This window comes from Bactrocera dorsalis, chromosome 2 (assembly GCF_023373825.1).
Source record: "Bactrocera dorsalis isolate Fly_Bdor chromosome 2, ASM2337382v1, whole genome shotgun sequence".
Lineage (NCBI taxonomy): Eukaryota > Metazoa > Arthropoda > Insecta > Diptera > Tephritidae > Bactrocera > Bactrocera dorsalis.
In genome coordinates this window covers 86,398,860-86,420,876 of record NC_064304.1, presented here as the reverse complement: position 1 = coordinate 86,420,876, position 22,017 = coordinate 86,398,860, and the positions used below count along the sequence as shown (strand labels likewise).

The 22,017-nt window shown below is 38.2% G+C and overlaps 1 protein-coding gene across 11 annotated transcripts in view; it reads right to left on the bottom strand.

Moving 5' to 3' along the window:
- LOC105223353 (lachesin) overlaps positions 1–22,017 on the bottom strand; it is a 167,029-nt gene that overhangs the window by 16,979 nt on the left and 128,033 nt on the right. For all 11 annotated transcript variants that reach the window (XR_007421804.1, XR_007421805.1, XM_049449202.1 and 8 more), the window contains one exon: positions 19,126–19,202. The gene's annotated coding sequence lies outside the window, so the exon portion shown is untranslated. The remainder of the gene's footprint in view (positions 1–19,125; positions 19,203–22,017) is intronic.

Below are 22,017 nucleotides of genomic sequence, written 5' to 3'. Positions count from 1 at the left end.
TTGCGATTTTGATAATTTTTTAGGCATAAAAAGTAAATTTTTCGCCAAATTTGATGCTAATAAATGCTTAATTTAGGAAGTTATGAGGCAAAATATCGTTTTTGTACGATCGATTGTACGGCAACTTTATGTTCGAATTGTTAATTTTGGAATATTTTTCAGCGAAGTAGTGCAACTTCTTTGGTGTTATTAACTGTTTTATAAAATGAGTTATTAAAAATATCTCGTTTTTGAAGTATCGATGGAACTTTTTAATTATGATAAATCACTAAATTTGGCCTCTTTTTCGAACAATGTAATATTTTAAGGAAGCTTTATGTAAAAATCGACAGAACTGGATTATTTGAAGTTTACAGTATTTACGAATGTTGAGTAGCTACTTAGCAGAATTTGGTACATATGTATAGTTAAATGGTTTGAGAAAAATATCGTTTTCGAAAACTAAATTGTATGAGCAATAATAAATTCAATGGATTTGAAAAGTTTTCAGGAAAGTAAAATGCACTTTACGGATTTTTTTTAACATTTTTTTCATGTAGTGTGTTTGTACTTAAATGGTATAAAGGAATACAGGTTGAAAATGAAACCAAGTGCTAAGAAACAGACATAATCTAAGCACAAAAAGAGAAACAAATAGGAATGAGAGACCAAAACAAAAAAGAGCAATCGAAAAAAAAAATGTATAGAAAACAGGAAGAAAAAGTCAAAGGACATTAAAAACGCAAAGCAAGCAAGCAAGCACGGATGCCTGAAAAAAGGACAATAGTCAAGGAGGCAAAGACTGTGTCGGTGTCACGGTAACTCTGCCAAAGAATTTATGCGTAAAGTTATATTAACGCCTCACAGCTGTGCCTCGGAGTTGGCTGCCTAAAAGGCTGAAGATAGCTGTGCGATTAAATAAAACAAAAAAAAAAAAGAAGCAGAGAAGAAGCAACAAAAGAAAAGGCAGCCAAAGGCAACAAAACGCCAAGAAACCTGACATCAACGCCATTGTAAAGGCCATCAACGGCAAGCAAGAAGACAGAAAGACATGTGTGTTTGGAGATGTGCACCACATGCGTCCATAAACACACACACATACACAAGTTAACACCTAGGTGATTACTTTGTCTCTTTATTTGCTTGTTGTTGTGCGTAAGAGACCACAGAATCCTTTAAGTGAATATTTATGCAGACGAGAGAGAGAGAGTTTATGTGTGTGGGCTATGCACAAAGCAATTGTGGCCAACCGCCGCAGGCATATATTTACATATACTAAATAAATATTGGATAACATAAGCAGGTGTAAAAGTAGTAAGGAAGCCAAGTAAATATGGACTCAGTTGTTTAAGTAGAGTTAATCATCCAGCACTTCAATCAGTAAAATAAGTGCAGATCGTTTCACTACTGTAAGTCTGACTTTCACATGAGTTTGGGAACATCTTGAATGTCGAACCTCACGACATCCAGGTGCAACAACGTTGCTATTAAGCTTAGCCGGATTCTAATGTTTTCAATGGGCTTTGTCCACACTAGAGATTCAACTTAAGCAGTTATTTGGCTTTATAAAGGATTATTTTAGTGTTTCAACATGTGCTCCATACGATCTTCGATCCGAAAACACTTGGCAAGCCATTAGCAAAGCCGTCCACTCACTTATTACTTCTGGCCTGCTGTTCATTTACTTTGTGAAGATTTCTGATGTTCTAATTCTCTATTTAAACTAGTTGCAACGAGAGTTGTTTTTTTTTTGCAAGTTCATAATAAAAACATTTAAGTACAGAGTGTTGGGAGCGTCCTCCAAAGATTCCATATAAGGGTCCATAGAGCTTGTTTTCCCAAGGAGAAGACTGTATTGGCAAGACGGTATTACACACTGGAGGAGGAATCTATAGAAAAGCGGAGTCTGTTAAAAGTCGCGTCAAGTACAGGCATTCTAAAGGATGACTACTTCCTTGGACCTAGAAACTGAACTCCAGTGTCGCGAAGGACCAAAACTGGTCTAAACGTGGCTTTTTGCCTACCAGTTCCGTTGTTTCAAAAATGGTGGGCACGGCTTTACAAGTTTTTCATTATGGCGGGCCGTTGGATTCAGAGATCGTGTTAGCAACTGCAAGTAACGCTTAAGGTAGATTTAGAAATAGTAAATAGGGAGAATACTCGACTTTACAACAATAGGTATAAATCTACCATATATATATACCTTACATACCTTACTTGGCCTTTTGGTCTCATTCTGATCTTAAGACCTTCTTAGCGTGCTCATAGTTCGGTAAGTTAAACTTTATTCTCGAATAGACAATCAACCGTCAAAATTTACTAATGCTATTTGGTTTGTGGGGGGATTAAGATTTGGCATTGACATGCCATTGCAACTGAAAAGACCTTTCGCGGCTGCCATCTGCATTACGAGTGCCATCTGCAGCAAGCAAGCCAGCAAAAAATCGTAACCACCAACTCTTAACTCAAATAATTGCCGCTTACCTAGACGTCGGAATTGCCAACCTAGCAACTCCTTTTAGGGAGAAAGACGGTGGGATACATTCTTTTTTCGGTTGACGCTGATGGCGATGCCAAGTGAACGAAATGAAACGAAAAGCTATTTTCTCCACTTTTTAATGGCATGACACGTTGCCACGCTGATGAAAAAGTCGACAGCAGCGACGGGCAGCGCTGACACAGAGACCACGACAGAGTCGGAGACGATGGTGGCAAAGTTGCCGGATATGTGCACACATATGTACACATGTAAGCTGAACGGAGCAATGTGTGGCATGATAAGGACTACATATATGCATACCCAAGAATAGATTTGATCGCGCGCGCCAAGGCTTCAAGGGAGGCCTTTCCCGAGTTAGCTGCCTGTAAACGGTACCAAATTCAGTTGTGTAGATGACAACGGATGCCAGACAGCAGCAGCACGCCGCTAACGCATTGACAGCCAACACAAGCGTCAACAACAAGCATATCAGCAACAACAGTAGGAGTAAGAGTAATAACAACAAGAATGACAGGCAACAAGGTTGGAGTTCAGACAATGTGACAGTAGCCAAAGCAAAGGACAAAGCAATTTAGCTTAGCTGTGGCTGAAAATCCCCGACACTTGCATGTCCTGGCGGGCAGGATAAAACTATCAGGGAGGTGTTATACAAGAAGCAAGAGGAGGAAGGGAGTTAAATATGTGGATAGCTTTCTGGAGGTAAGGTTGGTTGAAGACCATGCGCGGTAAGGTTTGATGGGAGACCAAACAAGGTAAGCTTTGGTTGGAGACCAAGCGGCAGACGGGCGGCAGGCTGATAGGCTGACAGGCGAGAATGCAGCCGCGCAGGTGGTCGCAGTTTCCTCACATAAATTGCAGGCTCACATGGTTGCCTGGTTGCCAAGCTGCGAGCTGCCGCCATTATCGTTGGTTGCGGCCGCTGCATCATCCACTAACAGACGTGGTGTCTACTGCTCATTTGCTTTCTTCGCAGTCTTTGCATTGGCAGTCGAGCGCATCGCTTTGAGTAAATGTTTAAGCTATACGGTGGAAGACAACGCCTTTACTATTAGCACGTCCGCATCTTAGTTGAATGTATGTGTGTGTGTGTGTTGAAAATGCAAAACTACAAAGCAGTTAAAGTACAAAGTCGTGGAAAACAAAGAAAAGGACAACCAAATGAGCAAGAGGAAGATACAAAATTACTAGCACAGAACACGTGCATATACAAAATTCAGGGCTGGTTGGATTGGATATGAAGACTTCCAAGTATCTTAACCAGGAAATCGTCCTTCAGTTGTATGAAAGTGTAGTTTGGCTCATTGAGAACAAAGAGACTAATTGATATGGATAGAGGATATATAGTACCATTGGAGGGGCCGTTTTATCGAACTATTTGATCCAACTGTATCTGGATTCATTCCAGATCTGGGGCAATGTGACTTTATGTGGAAGTCAATATTTTAAATGCCCATCAGCTTGAAATGGGACAAAAACTGGATGGCAAGGTTAGCCGCTTATTTTCTATGGGAAGCATTCTATCAACATATGATTAAGTGATCTGAACACTTTGAGGAAGGGTTCATTGACCGCCATAGTGATTCCTGCTCAATGTGGTAATCAGGTAAATACAGTTTATGGAAGAGCTTGTTTGAAAGATTTCCTAAAGGCAATGACTTTCTCACTTATTGGCTTTATTTCTCGACGGACATAATTGAAGGTGTAGAGAAGTGCTGTAAGTAGGCTTTGCATTTCGATTTCTTAATACTCGAACGGTTGAAGCGTAATCTTGGCAGTACTGGACTTGTACTCTAGCTCTGAACTTCAATGGAATGGGGTTTTCTTATTCAACATTTATTGGAATATCTTGATTCGCGCGGCTGAGCCGGTATTGCCTTGCAAGTTCGGCACGTTCGTCTCGATGTTGTACTGTTTCTCAATATAACGCAACTGTAGATTGAGAAATTCAAAATTTGCAAAGTGGAAAACTAAAATTTGTAAAGATCTTAGAATGCCCGTGAAACATAATAACACGGATTCTGTATCCACGGACTATCTTGAAAAATATTTAACGATCTAAAGTGAATATTCTTCTGTGTTTTCTTGATATTTTTAAAATGAATTGAAAGTGACGACCGATTCGGGAATGAGAAAAACTTTTTTATCGATTACTCAAATGGAGAAAATCTTGCGACCGGCAAAGTCGAAACCGTCTCTTTGTCACAAGAAGTTTTAACTCGACCAAGTTTCCATGTCTTGAGGTGAAACATTAAAAAAATCACTGTCATACCAAGCAACTCTCGTAGAATCATACCCATTGGCATACCAACAATCGTTCCACACCGTCGACTGCTTGCTTTGCAAACTGTTCCGCGCACACACAACAATGTGTGCAATTTGCAGTGAAGAACAGAATTTATTGTAGAAAAACTAAAATATCGGCACACAGAACGTGTGAAGAGGAATCGGCACAAAGAAGCAAAAGAAAAAGAGGGCGAAAAATCAACGCTGAGCGCTAGAGTACACAGTGCATAGAATAACAAGTGTAGCGATACAACGAAAGTCGCGGGGGGCGGAGGTGGTTTTGAGAGCGCTCGAGATAGGAGGCTGCTTCAACCCAACCTCAATTGTATACAGTGACGTAAAACGAGATATAAAAGTTGGTACACTCGTTCAAATGCTTGTGGCCCACTTCGGTGGTGTGTCTGCCCTTAAGTGCATATTAGTTTTAAGGAGATTTGAGTATATTTACTTTTTGCAAGAGCAAATTATTTAAGCTCTTTGTTTTGTTTAAGTACAACAGGGAAATAAAATGAAGAACTCTTCACAAAAAAATTTGGTGTAATTGATAGTTCTTGTCATAATTCATTAGCCATCACCCGGTTGTGAAATATCTACACTGCAGGGAGTTCTAATGACTTTGTGGGGTGGAGTTTCAAACGAAATTGTTACAAAAAGAATTTTAAAGCATCTTATTTATTTGAAGTCGTTTTAACCTTGCGAAGGATAGGGATTAATTCTTCGAACAAAAATGATCTTGGTTAGACACTGAGTTGATCTTGGTTCATAACTATATCATTACTTTCATTTATACAAATTTTTTATACTCTTGCAACATGTTGCTACAGAGTATAATAGTTTTGGTCACCTAAAGGTTGTACGTACCAAAAGATATCTCAATGAAACTTGGTGCACATGTTAATGTAGGAGTCCGTAGACGGACGTAATCGGACCACTTTCATGCCTACAAAACACCATTAATCGAAAACGTATAAAGTGCCAAAACTTATTTCGCACAGAAGATCGCAGTGGGAAGGGGCAACATTTTTTTTGAAAAAGTGTGGACGTGGCCGACCTCCAATAAGTTAGATGCATATATCTCTAAAGGCACTTAAGCTATTAATACAATAACCAAATTCATCTAGCACAAATATTAAAGAGCTCCTATCGACAGTGCCAAAATGATTGAAATAGGATGATAATTCCGTCAACTCCCCATACTATGGTGAGGTTAGGTTAGATTAGTCTGGTAGACCTATGAAGCACGTATAGAGCAGTTTTGGTACTTTGCGGTACCAGATGGAGTTCAGTTACTAGGTCGATGAGGAGTAGTCATCCTCTAGGGTGCCTGCGCTTGACGCCCACCTCAACAGACTCTGTGGCCTCACTAATGATACCTCTTTTATTGTATCATACCGTGTGGATTCCAGATACTTACAGCGTAGTCTTGCTTATATAAGGCATCATTGTTCCCGGCTTAGGCAATAGCAAAGACCTCAGCTTGAAATATACCGCAGTGTTCCGGAAACTCAAATTGCTGCCTTATGCCTAACTCTGGACTGTATATTCCCGCACCAAATCCATCCTCCATTTTCGAGCTATCTAAATGTTTAAAGATTTACGCGCATCCACGGGGTTCGTCCGGAAAGTAATGGGGCTGATTTTCTTCCACCGCGACTGTAGTTCGGAGCATGCGCGCACTGACGGGATTCGGTAGAGAGCGTTCCTAGCTAACGAACGAGCGGCTGTTCTGTTGTCTCCAAGCACCTGGAGAGTAAAGACAAACATCGCGTTAGTTAGAGCAGAGGCACGCGATTAAATTCTGTGTGAAACTCGGTAAATCTGCGACAGGCTTACCCGGATGTTGCTTTAGCAAGAAGTGATGTGTTTCGGAGGCACCAGGCCTTTTTGGTAGGCCGGGAAGAAATCGCTGATGAAGACCGTGCTGGGAGACCTTGCCCTTTTTTTTTAAAGAATTGTAACGATTGCTTCAATAATTTTTTTTGAATCGACTCAGTCCTATTACTTTTCGAACAAACCCTGTAACATACCTTTACGCCAGCCAGTGGGTTCAAGTAGTCGGTACGTACCAAACCGCCACTACCTACTGAGCTATGCTTGAAGGTCCTATAAGCAACTTCGAACTGAGTAGGCAATTGAGAAGTCAAGTCTTTTTTTGACGATCAAAGACAAAATTCTACAAGTCACACATCATCCCCAACCTAATATATGGTACAGAGACATGAACGATGAAGTCTTCCGTTCCGTTGGAACTTGGAAGAAGGACCTGGCTACGCTTGGAAACTCCAATTAGCGCCAAGCACCGAAAAGGAAGAACGACTGGCATGCTCTTGTAAATTCGACTGTAACCTCGCAAATGGTGTCTACGCCAATGAAGAAGAAGAAGAATATTTTAAATTTGTGTCAGGTGGCAACGGCTTAAAATTTTTTTTTTAACAAGTTAAATAAATTTAAATTTTCATCAAATATTTATATTAAAAGGAGCAACTTTATTTACTTTTTAAGTTAATTTATTTTTAAATAGTACCAGGTGGTAACTCCATCTATGTACTTTTGGCAGTAAATCATTTAAAAGTCACGGTTTGTAAGCCTCTTAATCGCTTGGATATTAAGTAAATTTTTTAAATTATATACATGTGGCAACCATGTTTCAAAATTTATTTTAATGTTTTTTATAAAATATACATATATATGTATAGAATGTAATTAAGTCTAATAGTTTTGAACTTTTTATTTATTTTCAAATACTTTTTAAAACAGGTGGCAAGTACATATAAGTTTTTAGCTAATAAATAAATTTAAATAAATCAAATACGTTGAACGTCATAACGTGGATTATTATTCAACACTAATATTACAATAATCTAATTGCATAAATATGGCAACTCCTTTTCAATTTAAAAATATTGTTTTTTGCAATAATTTATTTTCCGACAAATTTCTAGACACAACATCTTGCAGAAGCGTTGTTTGCTTTCTCTAACCCAACTACGGAGCCCAGCACTACGGCTCTAAATCAGCCAAATCCCCGTTGATGCCAATGACTTGGGCAGCTTCCAGAAAATCACCTAAGTGAACTGCTGCAATTAATTTCTTGCACCACTGTGCCAAAAGAGCAATGCTGCCGAGCAAACGCCGTTGCAGCGCTTAGGCGGTGTGGCGCAAAGGCCTGTCTACGAAAAGTAAACTGTCTACCAACAATAACAGCAACAATGGCAAAGTACATGGAATAATAAAAGACTGTGTAACACTGACAATGACACCGGTAGCGTGGGCAACAACAACAACAGCAGCAGCAAGAACAAAGCGCCAACTAGTCAAGCACCCAGCGAAATGAGCAGCAACGTCAAGTGGGTCGACAAGGCGACGGCGTGTGTGCGCGCCTAAAAGTAGGGAAGCAAAGCCAGCCAAGCATGCAAGTGCTTTTTGTCGCCGTCTCGGTAGCTGGACGAGCATTCCCGTGCATTTATGCAGGCTGCCCGAACATATGCGAAGGTGTGTATGCATGTGCTTTTGTTGTTGCTGTTGTTGGCCGGCTTGTGCAAACTGTTTGTCAACTTGTTTTGTGTGACAGCATATTTGTTTGCAAATGATTATGCCTGTGTGTGTGTGTGTGCGTGCGTTTGTGCGCGACTGTGTGCGCAGCTGCTTAAGCTCATTTATTTAAATTAGAATAAACACTGCAAGGCACATTCAGACACATACACACACACTCAGCGCAAGAGAGAGCGAGGTAGAGAGTGAAAGGCACGCGTGCTTGCAGTTATGTTTAGCGCTTGGCTGCCTGGCTGGCAGACTAGGCTTGGCTGGTGTTGGCCTCCGCCAGGCACGTGCAACTAAGTGCAATGCCAGCAACAACAATAACAAGAATAACAACAACAAAGGCGTGCGAATGAGTAACAACTGCAGGGACAATGGCAAACGGCAAGTTGTGCACAGGTCGTGCGCGCCTCAATTACTCGGGCCACGTCCGATTTGCTGCCAGCGTCGCCGCCGGCGTCACAGTCGGCGAAGTTGGCATTAAGCGCCGCATTTTCACACCAACCGAGAAGCAATGCAGGCGCAAAGCATATGTGTGTGTGTGAATAATATTTGTTGTATTTATTGCTATTGTTGTTTCCACGTACACACATGCACAGATGCATTTGCACATACTCCTTTTCTCGCTTATATGCATTTTAGTTTTGTTTTCCCTGCACCTCTGTGTTGGGCAATGGCAAATGAGCAGCAAAAGCAACAATAGCTGCAACAACACTACTGTCATTTGTTTGCAATGTCGCAAAAAGAAAGTGGGAAAAATGTTAGCGCGCTTTTAGGAGCAAAGCACTTACTTTGCCAACAGCGTGGCATAGGAAAATGAAGGCATGAGAGACAACAAAATAAAAAGTGACAGCAACAACTAGAAAGAAGAATCTCGATTGCCAACAACACAACAACAACAACAACGGCAACAACACAAAGTCATGGCAACAAAGAACAATTACGATAATTGTATCGCCGACTCTTGTTGGCAGCATGCAGGATGGCGTGTAAACAAATTGTTGGTAGATGAAGAGACAGCAACAACAATAACAACAACAATAGCGTCAACAACAACATAACGTACAATGAAACCATGAAAAAATGCAAACGCAAAGAAACACGAAGTGAAGACAATAACAATGACAACAGCAATAACAACAATAAGAACGAGAACAACAATAACAACAATAACAACAACGGCAATAACACAAAAACAGCTGCAACAAGGAAAAAACAAAGAAGCACAAAAACCCAACAATAGCGAAAACAACAAGAACAAAAATATAAAAATCAGCAACAACAACAACACCAACATCACGAGCTATTGAAAACAATGCACAAGAATGCGAAGCGAAAAAATGCAGCGATTGCAAAGAAAAAATGGCGCTGCTCTTTACTAAGCGCCCGGAATGCGGAAAAGGAATGGGAAGTGTATGCAGGCGCCGGCGAGAGTTCGAGCACGACGCAGCATTTTGGAGACACAATAGCAAAAGGCCGCTAAGAAAATGTAGAAGCATTAAAAAAAACGTAGAATTTTATATTAAAGCTCGTATAAGCATCTCAACAAAAAAAGGAAAAAAAACAACAACGTAAAGAAATTCCCAACAACAAGATAATTGAAATAGCTACAACAAAGATGGTGGCGCATTGTTGCAACGACATAGCGTTGAGCTTAGCGGCTCAACAGCTAAGTAGTAATTTATGTTGGGCGCCCGGAACTAGGAAAAAAGTGTCGACAGCAACGTTCGCAAGCAATTAAAACAATAACAATTACAACAACTACGACATTGATAATATGAAAAGTGAAATGTACGCAGAAGGGTGTAAAAAAGTGACGTAAAAGAGTAAATGTTAGTTTTTATGTAACAGCAGTAGTTATACCCTTAACAACATGAGTTTGTTTGTTAAAAAAAAAAACAATAAAAAAACAACGGATTGCACCGGACACAAAATACCTTCACAAATAAAAAAGTTTCCATGCAAAAACTTCATTTTGATCGTTCAGTTGGTATGACAGCTATATACTATGGTGAGCTAATAGCAGCGATTCCCACAAATGAGGAACTTCTTGTGGAGAAAAGGACGTGTGTCAAATTTCAGATCGATATCTCAAAGACTGAGGGAATAATTCGCGTATATACAGACAGAAACAGACATAGTCGGACATGGATAATTTAACTATCGTTTACATGTATTTTTCCCCTATTTTAAAGGCAATAATATAATAAATTTCTACTTAAATATGCAAATGTGTAGCTCTTTTTTATCAGTCCGGGTCAAATTTGATCACATGGTAGAAAAATTTGTGGTTGGCCAAGTATTTTGTCAGTCTCGAAAAGACCGGTGGTCTTACAACAAACTACCAGCATCTGCCAAATAATGCCCTATTTCAAAAGCAAGTTATGCAGAGAAGTCTCTTGCTGCCTACCTGCTCAGAAGAGTACAACTACAACCATTATCCCAGCAGAAATTTAGAACGGAGCTCTAAGAGTCCATTGATTACACGAAAGTGGTTCGATGAGAGCCAGTATTGGTCTCTTTGAAAACAAAGATCTAGTGACTACATTCAAGCTAGACTTTCTTTGACCATGTTGACGACTTTTGGATCACTATTTCGTACTTTCACTACTTTTAAAGTCAAAGCAGTGGTGAGCCGATCTGGCCGATTGTTCCTTGGTAAATATTTTGGAACTAATGAAGAAATAAGCAGACAAACGTTCATTCAAAACATTTAGAAAATTTAAAGAAAATGTAAAGTTTTCTACTTGGCCGAAAAAATATATTTGAACTACAGATTTATAACTTCAGAGAAGTGACCATTTACTCCGATAGGAAAGCGGCGATACTAGCCTTAAACTCATGCGTTCAGGGTTAGTCGAGGAGTGCCTAACCTCGCTATCAATAGCATCGAGTGTCTTTGTGATAATATTGGCGGAATCGCAAGAAATCTCAAAGCTGATGAGCAAGTAAGAAGAGACACCTTGAAACCGCTATAGTTAGAATGGAAGCGGGTCGGTGCTCCCGTATCCTCGTGTGTTCTACTACTAGATAGCTTGGCAAGCGTTGGGCAACCATTGGTACATGCGCTGTTGGAAAAGTCTTTTGGCCTAAGATCAATCGCAGGAGATCTAGAGGTCCCTCTGCCCTCAGTAAGGCTAGCCTCAGGCTACTTTTGGGGCTTTTAACAGACTAGGCTATTAGCGTCCATGCTGTAAGGCTGGGAATCTTACCAGATGCCTTCTGCAGAAGTTGTATTGCAAAATATGAGGTGCTAACACTTCAGCGCTTCCTTCTTGATTGTCTCGCGTTTGTGAGGTCTTTTCTATGGATTCACAAATGACTACATGCAGCAGTGTACGTACGATCCTCGATCAGTCATCTAACTTAATTTAACCTAAAACATTCACATATTTATTAAACAGTCTTTTTGCACAGTAAATATGAGTCCAAAAAAAAGAAAAAAAAATTGGTGGTAGAAAAAAATTGTTGGACTTCTTCCGGCAATATCATCCTAACAAAGTCTTTGGCACAGCGTAAAGTAACAACAAATTAAATAACGGCATTTTCTTCAACACTGCTTGCATTCTACTTTCCGAAACTTTCCAGCTACGCTAAGGAACTCAGCCGACAGCCTAAAAGCATTTCTTCGTCCTCACTGTGGGCATACTGTGTTGATTTTTCTGCCGGATTTTACATCGTCTGCGTATTTCTCCTGGTTATTATTTTTTTGTACATCCTTTGTAGAGTGATTGTGTTGTAAAATTGCTTTTATTTCACTTTTTGTGGTGGTTCCTGTTGTTGTTGTGTGTTGTATTGTTATTAAGCTAGAGTACAGAAAGGCTTTAGGATGCCTTGTGACACTTCAACTTTACTCACTTCCCTGCACTTCGTTTCGGTAACTTCAGCTTAGTTTTTGTGCACTTTTCTGACGCCTATATTTTGTCATTTTCTTCCTTTTTGCGAATATCTGTCTGTAAATGAGCTTCTACGTTAGAATTATTGTTTATAAAAAGAAATCCTGTCGGCTTTCTGCACTTTTAACACCTCCTAAGCACTATCAACCTCACAGCTCCATCCTTATGTCTCGCTTTTCCTATATATTACATCTTTTCACCGCCCCTACCTTAGCCCACCTCAACTCTCTTATTCTATAATCATTCACCATTCCGCTTTGGTCACCATTTTCTAGTGTTGTTACCCTAACATTTGCATTTCATGTGTGTTTTGTTTTTGTATGATTTGCTTTTGTTGTTGTTTGCTGTTGTATCGTCGTTGCTGCGCCCTTATCTTTCGATTAATTCAAAGTTGCATTTGCATTCGCCACATTGTTGACTAGCTTGCATTGTACGCTCCCTCCTCTTTCTCTCTCTGTTGCTCTTTGTTTATTGTATGTTAGAGTGTGTGTCTACATATTTGTCTATGAGTATATTTATGTGAAAACCCATTTTAAGTGGCTACGAGGGTCTGCAAGTATGCTGCAAGCATTAACCCAGCAGTCGTAGCTTCTGAGAAGGCAGATTGTGTCTTGAAGCTTGTCTCTCGAGTGACATTGATGCGTGTCTACTCTACGATCCTTAACTCGTGGCTATACAATGCTTTAAAGAGGAGTTTGAGAAGCGGATTTACTAGGTATTCCGGTAGACTGGGACATAATTTGTTATCAAATATAAAAGTAAAAGTAAGCTTACGATCTCATTTGTTAGCACGGATCAATCAACTTGTTTAATCTTTTGTCTTGGGATTTAATCTTTAACTTCTAATTTATAATCCATTACTAAAAAAATTTTAATCGTTTATTTTTAATATTTAATCATTAAAATTAATCACTTATATAATCATTGATCTTTAATCCTTAATCTTTATTGTTAAATTTGTATCTTTGATATTAATCTTTAATATTTAATCCTTAATCTTAATCTTTGTACTAAGGTTAGTTTAAATCTTATTCTTAGTTTTTAATATTTAATTTGTCATCTTAATCTTTAATCTTCAATCCTTAGTCTATAACCTTTAGTTTTCACTTTTAATATTTAACCTTTAATCTCTAATATTTAATGTTTTCAATCTTTAATACTAATTCGTTAATTTTAAAACCTTAATATTTAATATTAATCTTAGAAAAATTGTTAAATTTAATTTTAATCTTTAAGTTTAATCCTTGATCCTTAATTATAATCTTTAAACTTTCAATCTTTAATTCTTAGTCTTTAATTTTTATTCTTTATTCGTTAATCTTTAATATTTAATTTGTAATCTCAATATTTAATCCGCACTCCTCAATCTTTAATTTTCATCTGTAATCTTAACCATTAATTTTTAATAATTAATACTTAATCTTCATATTGAATTTTAGTCTTTGCTTTAATATTAATCTTCTTTAATATTTTTTTTAATCTTAATCTTTAATCTCTAATATGTTTTTGTTGTTTCTTTGATCTTTTATCTTAATCACGTTTTCAATTTTTAAGTTTTCATTTCAATATTTGCCTGATCTGAATGTTTAGAGTGTACGCGCTACAACTAGTGACTAAACTCACAACCAAGAAGTTGAATGCGCCTATTTACTTTTCACGATATTTTCTACTGGGTATATGGATGTTGTTTATTGTATCTGCATATGCTTATGTTTTTCTGCACACACTTGTGATTAAAAGAATTTCAAGAGAATTTTAAATAAAAATTACTCGCTCGAGATATCCTCGCACGCACTTCACCCTTGGCAGATTTTGTTCTCAAGCGTTGATGTGTTCAAGTAAGTACGTTAGCATGTACTTCAACATAAGCGTTTAAGCTTCTTAGCTTTGGCTCTTACTAGCTATTATTCTTGAAAATTACAAAAGGGTAATTGTGATAAAAAGTAAAGCGAAGTGGTTTTTTTAGCATTTTGATTTTGCTCACAAATCATGAATGTCGGTTATTCTATATAAACTCTGCATACATATGTACATATTTATGTATACCTATTGTGGCAAAAAAGCACTTATGTACAGTATGTCAAGGAAATGTATTTATTTAGCATATATTTATGTACCGTTTTTCAAGTTTTAGCTATTTTTAGAAATCCTGGAAAAGCTTAGAGCTTATAATTTTGTGTAAGAGAAGTGGTTAAATGCTTTATTAAAAATAATATTATGTATTACTTAGATTTTTCGGGCTTTCAAGCGGTTGAACCACGGTTATATTATTAGTCATAATATTTTTTTTAACTGATAAGCTTGAACTGATCATGAGAGCATTTCAGCAGCTCACTTAAACTATAATGTCGATAGAGGCATTTGAAGTATGTAAGTAAGTAAACGCCTTTCTCGTAGAGCGTTCTAACATTAGAAAGGAGATCTCAGATATGTTAGTATATTTGGCTCTTTCGAAGTAAGATACGATTAATTTGTAAAGTTGAAGCAACTAGAGTTTAGTGTGATGATATTCTTGGAGACAGTACTACATGAATGTCTAGCCACGATGGACGATAGGGGTAATGCTCGAAACTTCTACCAAAAGATGCGGTGACTAGCAGAAGATTTCATGACCGGAGCATTCTCTTGCAGAATCCCCAGAGGTGATCTAGTGACTGATGCTTAGAGTATACTAAAATTATGGTGCGAAAACTTCTCCAGCCAGTTAAATGGCAGTGAAAGCAAAGCATAACACCAGGAGATGGCGAACCCGATTCCCCAATCGATGACGTGATGATGACCCGTGAAAAGAGAATCGACACTCACCAGCACGAGCACGAATGCCTTTATGTCTCAATTTGGGATCTCCGCAAAACTAATACGGCTATGTAAACTGACGTTGAGCAATAGCAAAAGCTCCGTCAGGATCGGGAAGGATCAAACGAGGTTTCAGACTAGGCGACTTCCTACCGTGCGACTTCTTCAATCGACTGCTGGATAAAATAATTCGAGCTGCAGAGCTTAAGCGAGAAGGTACAATCTTCTATAAAAGTATATAGCTGTGGGTATACGCCGATGATATTGATATCATTGGCCATAACAACGGCGCCGTCAGGTCTACTTTCTTTGGTAGTGAACGAGTGCAAAACGAAATATCTCCTGCCATCAAAGAAACGCAATTGCGACTTGCTCCCACGTCACTGTTGACGTCTACTTTGGAACCAGTATTAACTCCAACAAAAATGTCAGCCTCGAAATCCAATGCAGAATAACTCTTGCCAACAGGTGTAGGGAATTGAAAAGTAAAGTGCTCTCACGACGAGCAAAAACCAAATTCAATAAGTTCCTTATCATTCCCGTCCTGCTATATGGTGCGGAGGCATGAACATTGACATCATTTGAAGAGTCGGTCTAAGGATTGTTCGAGAGAAAAGTTTTGCGGAGTATTTATTTTTCTTTGCGCCTTGGCAAATGTGAATATTGCATGCGATGGAACGGTGAGCTGTACCAGTTATACGACGGCACTGACATAGTTCAGCAAATTAAGTGACAGCGGCTATGCTGGCTAGATCATGTCGTGGTTATGGACGAAAACACTCCAGCTTTGAAAGTATTCGACGCAATACCCGCTGGAGGAAGCAGAGGAAGAAGAAGACCTCACTCCCTTGGAGAGATCTAGTGGAAAATGACCTTGCTGTACTTGGGATCTTGCTATTAAAGAAGAAGAAGTATTGTCATGATAGATTTTATAAAGGTTGTTGATTGAATCGAACAAACAATAGGTAAATCAAAACGACTGGCATAATGAAACGATTATATCTTTCCAATGTGACATACATATACTCGACGATATGAAAAGAGAATTCGCTAACTTTGTTGTTACTAATTTTTGAATAAGAGAGCGTAGCGCAAGCATGACTAACAGGAAAGTGGCGAATCGAAACCGGATATCGCACCAAATATAATTATGATTAATTGAATTCCAAAAAAAAAAAAACAAAAAAAAAACGCTTCAACTTTTTATATAAACTGTAAATGTAATTGATTATTTATATTAACATACATAATACTGTTATGTAATATAAATATAAAATATCGCAAATGTATATTTATAAATATTCTGAATGCAAATATTTTGTTAGCACTCTCATAATACAATAAGCTACTTAATGCAGGCGAAACACTCTCGTTTTCCAACTCAAATACAGGGTGTTCTGGTGTGTGCAAAGTGTTTGTATTTGCTGTCCCAGTTGGAAAATTAAGTCGCTGTTATAAAAATGCACAGCAAAAACTTCAATGTGTTAATATAACTTCCTTTGTTGTTGCATGTGTGTTAATCAGCAGCTTTATATGAGATTTGTGTGTTTGTGTCACGTGTTTGTCTTGTTTTAGCCCACAAAAGCACAGCAGCCCATTAAATGACTACTAAGCCTTAGCTTTTAGTGTGTATCCTTTCTACTTTCTCCACTTTTGTTGTTGTTGTTTGCTCACTTTCCGAGGCTTTTGTTTTAAAAGCAAAAATGCATATTCTTGTTGAAATTGTTCCCATGTGGCACACGCCGTTGATTTGCACTTAATGAACGAAATACCCGAGTGTGTGAATGGTTGCATTGCCCATACACATATGTATATACACTCACAGGCATACATACACTCATAGTAGATGGTAGCTAAATATACCGTTATATTTATTATAATACACATTTGGGTTGATATGTGTGAATACTGAGAATATATAAATACGAGCGCTATATGTTTGTAAATACGAATTTAGTTTTCCAGCAGTAGAATATAAGGCTAGGAGCATTTTTTTTTCAAAGTAAAATAAGAGAAAACAAAAACAACGATTGCACCGAAACTATAATAGTATTGCTGTTCCATACAAGGACTTGATTTTGATAGCTTGATGATTTGTATGGCAGTTATAGTATACAGTATATATTATCCATCAAGGAAAGACTTACGCCTGAAGCACGTTCACAAGTTGCTCAACTGTATTACGAAAATTCACTTTTCATAAAGAATGGGTAATCGGAATACTGAGCGTGCTATACGCAATACCATCAGCCATCTTGAGACCCAGCGGTCATTATTGGATAATACTCGAACACAAATACTTGAATACGAATAGGCAAAAACAGAAGAATATTCGACCGCAACTCCACGTGCAGTACGCAGTGAAGAGAATATAGCAGTCGTAGCTGAGAGTGTAGACGAAAACCGTGAAGAGCCGATTCGGTGTCGTTCGCAGCAACTCGCACTGACGTATGGAACGATTTGGCGCATTTTACGCCGAGATCTTAAACATGAAAGCGCGCAAAATACAGCTTGGGCAAGAACTGAAGCCGATCGACCCTCCCAAGTGAGTGCTATGTGGGCTCTAGAATAGTTCCAAGAAGATCCGAAGTTGTCGAGCCAAAATTTGTTCAGCGATGAGGCCCATTTCTGGCTCAATGAGTATGTAAACAAGCAAAATTGCCGCATTTGGGGCGAAGAAAAACCTAAAGAAATTCCAAAGTTTTCATTTCATCCAGAAAAAGGAATGGTTTGGTCTGGTGGTTCTTCAAAAATGGTGTCGGTGGAAACTTAAACGTCAATAGCGATCGTTATCGCTCAATAATATCGCACCGTTAGATTTTTTCATATGGGGATATGTAAAGTCCAAAGTCTATGCGGAAAATCCCACTTTCCACCCGTTACCAGTGATGGGTCATCTTCAAAAAATAAATGCCAAAAAATATTCTTTCGATTATCATTCGAATATATATATATTCCCCATTAAATTTTAAGTTTCTGTGTTTTTTCTTTAAAAAAGTAGGGAACCTTGAGTAAATATCCCTTTATATGCAATAGCCGTATCGATGGTTTCAACAAATGAGAAGCTTCGTGAGGAAAAATACACGAAGGGACCAGTTCGTTATATACAAATAAACAAACAGACAAAAATACAAGACTAAATCGACTCGTCACGCTGGTCATTTAAAAATATGTATTTTCTAGTGTGTCCGACGTTTCCTTTTAGAATTTGGAATAAACTTCGTGGCAAATTTACTATACACGTATCCTGTTCTTCTTTTTTTATTGGCACCAACACTGCTTACGCGATTATAAACGAGGTAAGTATCTTCTTCACGGTGTAAAAAATAACCAGGAAATCATGAAAAAATCTAAAAAAAAAATTGATCGAAAGAAAACTCGAATTTTTTGTCCAATCTGAACAACACATGCAAAAGTATACTATATGAGTAAATATTTTTTTTTATGTATATACGGCTATAACATTATTTCGCTGTTTTCGACTTTGTTTTGAATAATATGAATAGAAAAATACACATTTCGTTCTCAGAAAAGACATTTAATTTTGGTTTCGTGGTGAAACCTGAATAGTCGAACAAGGAGCTCCTTCCTTGAATTGTCGCAATCTCGGGATTAATCGGCGAAATAATGAATAAATTTTTTTTCATCTTGATTTATAGAAATGACTGGGTTTTTCTCTACCACGCCATCGAATTTAGACGGACACTTTAGTAAATACCACGTAATCTAGTTGTGCGTACAATGCTAATCCGTCTTTGCTTATCCTTGTACTTTAAATAGCGTTTCAGAGGCCTACTAAGATAGCGGTTATTTTAATTCCATTCTCTAGAGACTTAAATGGTGCAGCCCTCAAAGTATAGTTTCATTTTATAATGAATTTATATTTACAGATGTAACTGCTTACCTCAGATCTCATCTAGTTAGTCTGAATCTTCATTACGACGGCTTCAAAATTAAATTCTGTTAGTTTTTACATCAATTAAATTGGGAAGGTGTAAAGTGTTAACACAGATTGCAGATAAATTCTTTCAGCTGTTTCTTATAAATAAGAACTCTGTTTTGCTGTGAACTTTTTTCAAAAGTCACTATTTTTTATAGTATTCTAAATGAAATGTCTTTGGTGTTTGTAATTACCTTGCAATGCTGAAGATGTCTTGCTTTGATGATTGTAGAAATCAGCTGATTTACTTAGAAGTTATTTTGGTATTAATCTGAAAATAAAAAAAAGGTAATTATGTTTAAAAGTTCAAATTAAAGTTCAATCAAAGTTTATTTGTATATCTATAAATTACTTTTACATATTAAATTTTAGTTTCTCCAACATCAAATTTAAGGACATTTTTTTATTAAAGTTTGATATTGTACAATTTTGTTCGTATTTCTTAGATATTCGTAAGAGCAACATATGTAGGTCAATTTGTATCAGGAAAAACCAAACTTTAAGAACTGAAAATAAAAATTCCCGATTTTGACCTAAAAAACAGAAACCAAAAAGAATTTTTTGTTCACCCGTGTTATATAAAAGGTGATCCAATTCGAGGTTCACTATTTTTTTAAAGAAAATATACAGAAACTTCAAATTTAAAGGAGAAAATTTATTGTCATTCGAAAGAACATTCTTTCACATTTATTTTTTGAAGATTATCTCCCTCAAATCACACCAAACCTTTGTTTTTTTTCTGGATGAAATGACAGCTTTTGAATTTCTTCAGATTACTCTTTGTCCCAAATGCGGAAATTTTTCTTGTGTACATAACCATTGATCAAGAAATAGGTCTCATCGTTGAACAAAATTTGTCTCGGAAACGTCGGATCTTCTGGGATATTTTCCAAGAGCCTATAGAGCGAAGCGATGTTGCTTGGGAAGGTCGAACGGCTTCAGTTCTTGCACCACCTGTATTCTGTACGCGTTCAATTTAAGATCTTGACGTAGAATGTTCCAAGTCGTTCCATACTCCAGTCCGAGTTCTGAGAACGGCACCGAATCGACTCTCCACGGTTTTCGTGTACACTCTCATCTACGGCTGCTTTATTTTCTTCACTGCGTGCTGGAGTGGTCTATTCAGTCGATTATTAACCAATAATGATTTCTGGGTCTCAAGACGGGTAATGGTGTTGCGAATAGCACGCTTAGTCGGCCGATTATGTTGACCATAAGTTGAGTGAAGTGCTTGAAACATATTCTTTGAAAGTTGAACGATTAGTACACATTGTCTTTCCATGATGAAATGAGAAACAATATTAAACAAAAATAACATGACAGTCTGACAGGACTCACGGGTGATCTGTCAAAAAGCTATTGAAGAAATCACCTCTACTTGGATCACCCGTTATATTTGACTAACTTTTAATTCATTTGAGGATTACTTTTACCAGTAAGAGTAAATAATAACATCAGATTTATCTTTAACTCTGCTGTTCGAAGCTTTCCACGACAGCTTTGTTCCCCAAACAGCCTGCAGGTTACTCGTATAACTAACCTAATTTTGCTTAAGGATTTGCTCTAATTCTCTTGTTTCGAAAAGTCACGCTTTAATTCTATGTGTTTCTTAAACATTTTTTTCCACTATCTTTTTTGTTGTATACTCTTATTTATTTATTTTGCCATGTGTTCGACGTCCGTCCGTTCGCCCTTCTCATCTGCAGTCGCAGCAGTTTGCTAAGTTCGAGCTTGTTAGTTTCTGTTTGTTCATTTCGCTCATTCATTTGTGTCGCCGACAAGTGACACTTGTGCGTTTATTTTCTACAGCAATGCAATTTTTTTCGTCGCCTCCACTTTTTAAGAGTTTCGCAGTTTCTTGTTTTAACAATTCCTCTCATGGTCCTTGTGGTGCATGCATTGCTCGACTGCGCATTTAAATGATGACTGCTTCGTTTTCTGTGTCCTTCTTTATTTGTCTCTGGTGTTGCTGCTGCTGCTGCTCCTCTTTAATTTGGTTGCATATGGCCGATTGTATGTATGGGTATATATAACGGTATAGATGGCCGCATAAAGTGTGGAAAATATATGAGCCAAGCCCCTAATGGGCCAAGTCTTATTACAAAAGCTCCGGCTCCGGGCAACTTTGCGACTGTCACCTGTTCTTTTCAACTTTCTGCACTGTCAGGCAGCAGGCACCTTGCCCCCGCAACGCACAGCAATTGCTACCCACTCACTTCTTTCCGCCTATTATTCGCCACCACCGTCTGCCTTAGGCTTCGCTGTCGGAAGTGTGAAGCTGAAATTGAGCAACTAAAAGTGCCTACTTTGGCGAACACTTCTTTCTCCCCTTTTCTTATGCTTTGTTCTCTATGCATGCAGGTGTGTATGTGTGTGTGTGCTGGCCTCTCTTCCTCTTCCTCATACCTGCGCGAAAATGCTTATGTTCCTGCTTATGCTTATGCAATTGTAGCCGGCTCCGCTGCTCTTTGGTCTGCCTGGTGCTGGTCCTGGTCGTCGACTAGCTGCTCATCGTCTTCCTTTTCCTTTTCCGTTTCCGTTGGCTATGTGTCGCTTTAATGCGCTTTTGCACGGCTGGCGGCACTAGTTGTTTGCTTGTTGTTATTGTCATTTTGTTGCCATTGTTGTTGTTTCTGTTGCTAAATGTGTTGCTGGTGGTCGTGTTATTCAACGTTGCAATTTTAATGCTTCACACGCACAGCAGGACACGCATACCGTTCCACACACACTCACTTCTTTTGTATTGCCATTTACGTATACCCGACAGCTGAGACTCATGGTTTTTACTTAAATATTACTGATCCAACTTGATCCGCAATTAGATTTTTGAATGTAAAGTGGAAAGTGGTCGGCATCGGGTTTGAACAAACAAAGTTGTTGTATGTCGTCGATCAGGTCTTACTTATAGTATATACGCTAAGGTTTTTTGGAGCGGCGTTAGTTAAAAAAACGCAGAGTATTAGTCTTCACATCACTTTGTCTGATCTTCACAGAGCTAAAACAAGATTGAAGTTTGCAGCCGTGAAGTAAGCTGCGTCCGCTTCTGTATTCAGTTCGTAAAAGATTGGAGGTTGCGAACTAAAAAA